The following is a 9,607-nucleotide window of genomic DNA, read 5'->3' as shown; positions in this document are numbered from 1 at the left end:
TTATAAATAACAGAGGAGGAAAAGTTAGGTTATCACAAAGTACAGAGATAGGTTTAGCAGAAGTATATAATTTCCCTACTCTAGTAGTAGAAGGGGAAACAGTAGCAGCAATTAACAAAGAGAACAAAAATTCAACACATGAAACAGAATTGAGAAAAGCAAAGATATGGACCCACTTGAAAGATATCGAAGAAGGCTCTGCTAGAGAGAAACTCACTAATTTACTGAGTGAATATAGTGATATAGTCGCCATAGAGGGAGACACCCTTGGCAATACAGGAGAGATAACACATAAAATAGATATTCCACAGAATACTAAGCCAATCTACATACCTGCTTATAGAGTAGCTCATTCCCAGAAAGAGATTATTGAAAGAGAAGTGCAACAAATGAAGAAGCAAGGGATAATAGAACCATCAAAATCTCCGTGGTCTTTTCCACTTTTCCTAGTTCCAAAGAAAGATAAAACATACTGAGCAGTAGTAGATTTTAGAAGATTAAATAAGATAACTGAGAATGATCCATATCCAATGCCATCCATGAGAGATCTTATCACAACTATTGGAGCCAAGAAATATTTCACCACAATAGATTTGTTACAAGGATTTTTACAAATTCCTTTAGACGAAGAAAGTAAGTCTCTGACAGCCTTTTCCACTAGTAATGGCAGATATTAGTATGTAAGAATGACCTTTGGTCTAAAGTCAAGCCCAGTAATATTTGTGAGATTAATGGATAAGATTTTCGGTGATTTATTAGGCAAGGATGTACATTGCTATATAGATGATTTGGTAATAGCAACAGATACAATTGAAGAACACATAAGACTAGTGAAAGAAGTCCTAAAAAGATTAAGAAGAGCAAATCTAAAACTAAAGTTAAAAAAGTGCAATTTCATTAGAAGGAAAATAGAATACCTGGGACATACTTTAAGTGAAAAGGGTGTTGAAGTAAATGACTTGAAGATTAAGTCAATCAAAGAGTATCCTACACCTAAATGTAAGAAAGACGTAAAATCATTCTTGGGTTTGCAGGTTTTACCGAAAGTTTATAAAAGATTTTGCCACCATAGCAGCTCCACTGACTGAGTTATTAAAAGAACACATACAGTTCTGGTGGTCAACCAAACAACAGAGGGCATTTGATGAACTGAAGGAAAGATTGACACACCCTCCTGTACTTAGTTTTCAGATTTTAATAAAGAATTCTTCTTAGCGACAGACGCAAGCCGCACTGGTATAGGAGCATGCTTAATGCAAAGACATGATAACAAATATCATGCTATAGCTTATTACAGTAGAAAACTAAAACCAACAGAAGTAAACTACTCAGTAACAGACCTAGAGTCTTTAGCCATAATAGACGCTTTAAAGCACTTCAGGTACATAATATTTGGCTATAAAATAACTGTATTCACCGATCACTCAGCTGCAGTAGAAATGCTCAAAAATCCGAATTTTTCTGGACGAAGAGCTCGATGGTTTATGACAGCCCAAGATTATGACATAGAAATGAAATATGTGCCAGGAAAAACAAATAAAGTAGCAGATGCATTATCAAGATACATCCCACAAGGAGATAGTGTAAATATGATTAGCCTAGAAACAAAAACAGGTGAACCAGTATGCAATGTATTTACCATGCATTATACAGAAGAACTTTCCAGGCAAAACTTCATAAGGAAACAAATGGAGGATGAAGATCTGAAATAAGTTTTCAGATTTGTAGAAAATAAGAAAGAATTTTATCAGCAAGAGCAAGTAGAATTGAGTAAGAAAAGTGGATGTCCCATAGATGCAGTGAATATCATAGACAATGTATTAGTCTGGATGTGTGAAAAATATGACCCATTTAAGTCCTTTCAAGGTGTAACTCACAAAAGAATAGTACCTAAGAGCCTAAGAAGCAAAGTGATTGAACTAATGCATGATGATGACATGAGAGCACACCCAGGAAGAGATGAAACAGTTAGATTAATTAAAGGATCTTTCCATTGGAAGGGAATTTACAAAGATGTTAGCAACTATGTGAAAAGCTGCAATACTTGTAACAGTTATAAAGGAAGAACAGATAAAGAAGTACCTCTAGGGAAGTATCCCATTCCACAAACTCCATTTGAAAGAGTAGCAATAGATCTCATAACTAACTTGCATACCACGAGTAAGGGGGATAAGAATATACTAGTGTGTAAAGATGCACTTACCAGATACACAGAGCTAATACCAATAACAGGAAAGGGGAGCTAAAGAATGTGCAGTCGCTCTCTTTGACAAAATCTTTTGTAGATATTCTCCCACAGCTTATAATATCTGACAATGGTACCGAATTCAATAATTCATTAGTACAAGAAATTTGTGATGCATTCAAAGTAGAGAAGGGTAACAATACAACCATATCATCCAGCTAGCAATGGTTTAGTAGAAAGAAATAACAGAAAGGTTCTAGATGCATTAAGGCACACAGTAGGACAGGATCCTGAATGGGATATCAATTTACCTTTAGTCCAATTGTCATTAAATGCTAGAAATCATTCCAGTACTCAAGCAACGCCCATAAAAGCTTTGATGGGATATGAACCAAGATTACCATATGCATGGCTGAATCAGCCAATACAGCCAAATTATTCTGAAGATATCATGAAGATAAGAACTAGTAATTTCAAGGTAATTCATAAACAGTTACACAAGAATCTAGAAGAAGCCCAGAAGATCATGATCGACAAACATCAAGAAGGGTTAAAGCCAGTAGATTACAAGATAGGGGATGAAGTTTACTTCAAGAAGGAAGTAAGAAGTGGAATTAATTATAAGTTAGCCACTAAATTCACAGGTCCTTACAGAGTCATAGATATACAAGAGACAAAAGTGAAAGTGACAAGAATAAACAACCAAGTACCTTCCACATATGCTGAATTATTAGAAGATGAAGGATTTTGGATAAATAAAGACAAAGTCAAGAGAACTAAAAAAGTCAAAAAACCAGAAATGACTGAAGAACCAAAAGAAGAAATTTCAGAAGGAAAAACTAGGTATAGCCTAAGAAATAGAAGAGTCACATTTCAGTAATTATAATAAGAACAAACCCATCAATCATCCTATTATTCCCTGTATTTGATTTCTTTATTGCTAAATTTACCTTCATCGGTTGACTTAGGAATAAACCTTTTTTTATATTGTTACAATTCTTGCTTTGATTAGTTGGTTTTGTAGCAAGATTTGGGGTTAAGAGCTCTAACTTCGGATTTACTTTTTCTTTAACTATAAAGGGGAGTATTTAGGAAACGAGAGATTGTACGTAAATTTTAAAATGTAATGTAATCATTTCAAGGAATTTAACAATATCTTAGTTCCTAGTCAAGAATGACTATTATCCTTAAGAGGGAATTTCCTAGATAGAAAAATAACGAAAAGGGTTAAGATAAACATTAAAAAATTTCAGTAAAGAAAATTTCTTTTACCATTAATTCAGATTTTGTAGCAATAACTAACACACTTACCTTATCCACTTGTTTATAAGCTTTTAGTTAATGGAAACTTACTAACTGTTGTTACAGTAAATGTAGAGAAGAAATTTACGTGTACTAATCTCTTACCACTTCCTTTAATAGAGTTGCCAATCATAACTTTTGTGTTGAATAATAAACATACAAAACTTATCATACGAGAAAATTACTAATAGTCACATCAAAGAAGTCAAGATAAGTTTGCATAAACACATAACACACTCATAGACACATACAATTACACAAGGATACTGCTCCAGGACGTTTCAAGAAGTACGAGATCGAGAAGGTAACCGTCAAGTCTACATCCCCCTTCGCATAGTCAACCAAGAAACACTATGACTTTCGTCGTCATCAGAAGAGAAGAAGAACAATATTTATTCGTCAATTTCATAAATAATAGGGCGATATCCACCTAAATAGCATAGGACTGAGGACTGAGTAATAATTATGTAACTTGGATAGCAAATTCTATTTTGTTTGGGTAGTACATTTGAATATCTTATTCAATTTGATTGAAGAAATGATTGTTTTATATTCAGTTTAATGCTTTAAAGTTATCTTATAAGTTGTGTGATTTTCTTAAGAAGCATGTGTTAGGAGTCCTCGTAGATATATTAGTTTTGCCTTAGTTAGCTAGAGCTGCCGGAGTCAGCTGGGTAGCTGGCCGAGATTATAATAGAAACGAGTCTATAATTGAATAAACTAAATACTTTGATATACGCACAAGGGCATACAGAAAATCACTGATAAAGACAGAGAGAGCAAAATAAAAACAGAAAAGACGTTAACAAAAACTAAGTATAACAGATGCCGAGTTTAACCATTCATCGCCAGTGACTAATAGTCTTTATCCGTACTGCGCTGGGCAAAAAGATGAACTAATTTAGATCTTGACCTCGCCCGGTGACCTCTCGCACACCATAACGTTAACTCGATAACAACCGTTGAACGAATTGCATAGACAATTAAACGTGAAACATTAATGGAAAAGGGAAGCCCATCTGGACGAAACTAGGGAAAATTATACCAGATTTAGGCATCGAACCCATACCCATATATACGAAGGCTCTGGAAGCAGAGTCAGTTAGAAAAAGGCATCAGGGCAGGGAGTGTGCGAGATGTGTGGAGAGGTGACTGTGAAAACCCAAACAGACTTGTGAACTTATAAAATTTCTGAATGCCCATAGTCCAAGTGAAATTCTAAGTCCACGAATTTTACGATGTGCCTTTAAGATAAAGACTTGGTCATTGCTACCCTTTGAAAGGTGGAAAAGTTATACAGTTTAAAGACTAAATAAATGTAATTAGGGGAAACATAAATTTCATTTAACCAACATTAAACAAAAGAAGAACTTATGAAATATTAAAAGATAGTTGACATCTGAGCACGATAAGTGAAGTTCCATCATAGTTAAATATCGAGCAACTTGTTCCTAAGAAGTGCAAGCAAGCAGTACAACAGACAGTTAATAAGAAGTGCATGCCTTCCCATTACATATACACACATATATATATATATATATATATATATATATATATATATATATATATATATATATATATATATATATATATATATATATATATATATATATATATATATATATATATATATATATATATATATATATATATATATATATATACCAGAGAGAACCATAGACAGGTCCGATTTCCTATGTGCAGCGTAATTTGGCCGCCATTTTGATTGTGTGTAACTGGAGCTGCTGTCACAGCAACGTTTTGTAAACAAACATGTTCTGAGTGCACTGCAACCCACGGTAGGGCCAACAGTTTGTCTTTATGCTGGAACACAACTAACTGCCAGTGTTTATTTATTTGACAGCTGTTATGATTGTTCATTTTATGGACGTATATCAGAAAATAAGGGTACAAATAGGCCTATATAAGTATGTAACAGTAAGAGGACCACTCAGATACATCACAGCCAAATGTGACTAGATCAGCAGAGCAGACTTTGCTCCAAATAATACCTATTTTGGTAATTCCTTATTGGGATAAAAATTTTATTCTTCTCAGATATTCTTACAGACATGTATGTGGTATATTTATAAACAAAAATAACCCATAAATGTTTAAACAGTTTTATTCAAAGTTCTGTAAAATAAAATAAAAATAACCCTTGGAAAAATGTTTAAACAATTTTATTCAAAGTTCTGTAAAATAGAATAATATATATTTTCAAACATTTAGGCTGTGTAAAATTACCTGTGAAAGGACTGCATCTGGAAAAATAATTATTGTACTTCAGTGTCTTTAAATGATGGCAGATATAATAGGCCCTAGGGGAAGAACATGCTAGCAAAATGTCATACCTTCGTAAATACCATGCCGTAGCAAAATATGCACTAAATGCTATGCCTGTGCACAACCTATTGGAAATAGGTAGTATTTTTAATTACTAATCACGTACCACCGCCAAAGGCATCAACACATATACATAGCACACATTGTTTAGCATTAAAATCACCACCAGTCCACCACCAAAAGCATTAACAAACACCAAGCTTAATCGAGTTAGAGTGTGAAGACCTGTTAACAAAATACTCATTGGATTAATATGAATTCATTTTTGGGAAATTTTCAACAGTTTTCTGTTTTTACATAATTTCTTTTCTTTGGATGCTTTATTCTTGATTTCCAGTTGATATTTTAGTCATATTGTAACATACAATTGCTTCATAAACTGTACACTTTCAGAACAATAATGAATAGTACATAGCAGTAACCAAACTGCTTGCAAGCAGATGGGCTGACGCACTAATGTGCTCAGTCACCTCGTGTTGTCCTTTGGAAAAGAGTAGAAGGCCACTTCTTTGTTTGTTTTTGTATGCTTTGTACAGTTAATGGCAGAACACTGTTCCTTTTGATCCAGAGGTATTCTTGGTTTGGCCTGTGTAGTGTAAATGATCCATGGAGAGATAATTTGGTGTAGACTCGGCTGCAGTGACCAAATGATGCGTCTTTTGCAACCTCCAGTTACACACAATCAAAATGGCCGCCGGCACTCAGCCAATTACAATGCAACACATAGGGAAGTCGGCCCTCTCTATGGTTTCTCTGTATATACATACATATATATATATATATATATATATATATATATATATATATATATATATATATATATATATATATATATATATATATATATATATATATATATATATATATATATACATACCATGAAACTACAAATGTCACTTAATATCCAATTCATATAACTTTGGGAATATCCCAATGGGGAATTATCAACAAGGAGAATTATAAGTGATAAATGGATTGGTATGCCGGGTCTCGATCCCTCGACACAGTACCTTCCAACAGCTCCAGTTGACAGTCTACCCACTGAGCCATCAAGAGCGGTATATGTTAACGCCAAATCTGCTGTACTTGTTTGCCCATCGAGAGTGGGGAAATTGTACTTAACTTTGGCATTAACCTACCTCCATCATGAGAGCTCATTAGTAAGTTTGGACCACACATCTCTTATTATGAAATTTTTATCTCACTGTGATTTATATACAATCATAAAAGCTACAAATGTCGTACATTATCGTTGACTTATCCCAGTTCATCGCATGGCCTGCCTTAAGCCAATGATCTGCAATGCCATTACTTGATAAGCCTCTGCAAATGGCATATTTGTGTTGGGAGCTTCTTACTTTTAGTCCTTTTGAAGTTTGACCAATTTAAATTGTATTACATTCTTTCCAAGGAATACTGTATACAATATTGTTTGAACTGGAAGCTCCCAACACAAATATGCCATTTCAAGGGGTCTATCAAATAATGGCATTGCAGTTCATTGGCTGAAGACAGGCCATGTGATGAACTGGGATAAGTCAACGGTAATCTACAAGGTCAACGACCATCAGTAAAGGAGTCTGCTAGAAACTGTGTTCACTGAAACTACGTTCACCAGGAATGTTAATCTCCAACCTGGATTATCCCTTAATTCTTTGTCCCTGTCTTTTTGTTTAACATGCTGCCCAGATTAACAAACTGTAACCCCGCCTCTGCCTGTTTTTGTATATAATGATCTGTCAACTTCTTTTTGTAATCAGTGTGAACGTGAAAATGTAGAATAAACTACAAAAGTACTTTTTCAAAGTCCCTGTTTTCACTCACCTTCTGACGTGGATATATATATATATATATATATATATATATATATATATATATATATATATATATATATATATACATACTTATTGTCATAAACTGGGTCCTTGGTGCGGAGGAATTGGGACAATTTATTATTATAGACTGCCTTCGTACCAAGGGAGTCCAAGATTATGAACAAAAAGGGAAAAATACTCGAACTCACCTTCGAATCTTCCTCGATTTACGTAAATAATGAAGGTCGCCATTTGGAATTAGAATTCTGTTATAGTCAAAGGGGTTTTATTTTCAGTGAATGGGGGCAAGTATGTGAGACCAAAAATGTAACAATTTACAGACACATAAATCACATATGCTAGATCAATAATGCAGAAATTTACAGACACACAATGTAAATATGAGGGGCCACAGATACAACAATACCCATTAAAACAAGTGGCTCTGTTATGCTAAAATGCATCAATTCACAGACAGTAATACATTGGAAGGGATGAATTCCAGGATAATGGCAATTAGTTAATCAAGATGATTTCTGTGTGGGCAACAGATTCTTGAGATCAGGCTGCGACCAGGAATAGTGGTGAAATTTGGACAGCAGGCATTTACGGGTCTCGGCATAGATTTTGCGACTGGGCAAGGTGTGATGGCTCCTGGAAGAGAGTTCCGGAGTTAGTACAAACACACGGGGAACGAAGGAAATCTCCTTGTTACTGACCCTACGTACCAAGAATCTACACACTAGGGAGGAATTGATCACTTGACTTACTTAAATTAATTTGCCCTTAATTTACGCTATGGGGGGAATATTTGAATACTTGTTATTGAATCATATTAGGTTGATTTCAAAGCAAGTCATAGGGCGATTCATGGGCTGCTCAAAGTAGGGTGACTTAACAAAGGGACTGCTTTGAGGAAGAAAATTGAGGTTTGGAGGAATTGAAAACCAAGAAATTTCAGGGGGAGGAAAATACAAAGGGCTGGCTTACTGACTAATAGTGGTTAATGTACCTGGGCCTGCAGATGTGTGCACTAAACATGAGACACTTGATCAGTTGCCGAAGTTAGTTTTACCAGCGTAAAAGGAAGAAGAGCCGCACGTGTGTCTTGGGCGGTGGGTATGTCCAAAGTGGCGTGCTTCCCGGGAATCCAGAGCGCACCTTCCACAGTTGTTTGCTTCAAAGTCTCGGCCTACGTCGATCTGCAAAGTGTCATACAGCCAGCAAAGGAGTGGAGAAAAAGTAGATCTTAAGATCAGGTACTTAGAGGTTAAGTTCCTATCTATCTCACAGCCTGGATGTGCCTTCCATTCCCCTAGCGGATCGGCCGCTCCTATATCACGTGATGGGGGTGAAGATGTTTCTTCTATTGTTTACCTCAGGCCAGTTGAGGTGGGGCTATCCCTACATGAATTCAAACAGGTGCTAACCGGCCTTTCTTAGCTCAAAATAAGCTTGGTCTACCTCGCCCACAATGTTTTCTTGGCCCAACAGTCAAATGAAAGGTGAAATTATTCCCTGAATAAATTAATTCTTGGCTGTCAGTTCAGGGAGGAATAAAATCTTTAACAATATATATATATATATATATATATGTTACGCAAAATGTGGATAATTGCCAAATGTGTACATTTTGCAATTAATTGCCTATTATTGTACAATTTGCAGCGCTTGGTGCCGATTGTGCACAATAGGCAAAATTGATTGCAAAATGTACACATTTGGCAGTTTTTCTACTTTTTGCAAGGACATTTGCCAAATGTTAACATGATTTTGCAACAGTATTTTGCCAAATGTTAACAGATTTTTTTGTTCCAGTGGCATGTCGGACTTTAAAGAGCAGTTTGAGCAGAAGATTCGGAAATTCTCAGACTAAGACTAATATGAAACCCTTCTTGTTTACGAGCTGAAATCGTGCAGTTGGGCAAGGAGGAGGGCAGTTAAACCAGATCTACCAGCT

This window comes from Macrobrachium rosenbergii, chromosome 13 (assembly GCF_040412425.1).
Source record: "Macrobrachium rosenbergii isolate ZJJX-2024 chromosome 13, ASM4041242v1, whole genome shotgun sequence".
In the NCBI taxonomy this organism is placed as follows: domain Eukaryota; kingdom Metazoa; phylum Arthropoda; class Malacostraca; order Decapoda; family Palaemonidae; genus Macrobrachium; species Macrobrachium rosenbergii.
The sequence above is the reverse complement of the archived record's forward strand: the minus strand, read 5'-3'. Positions refer to the sequence as shown.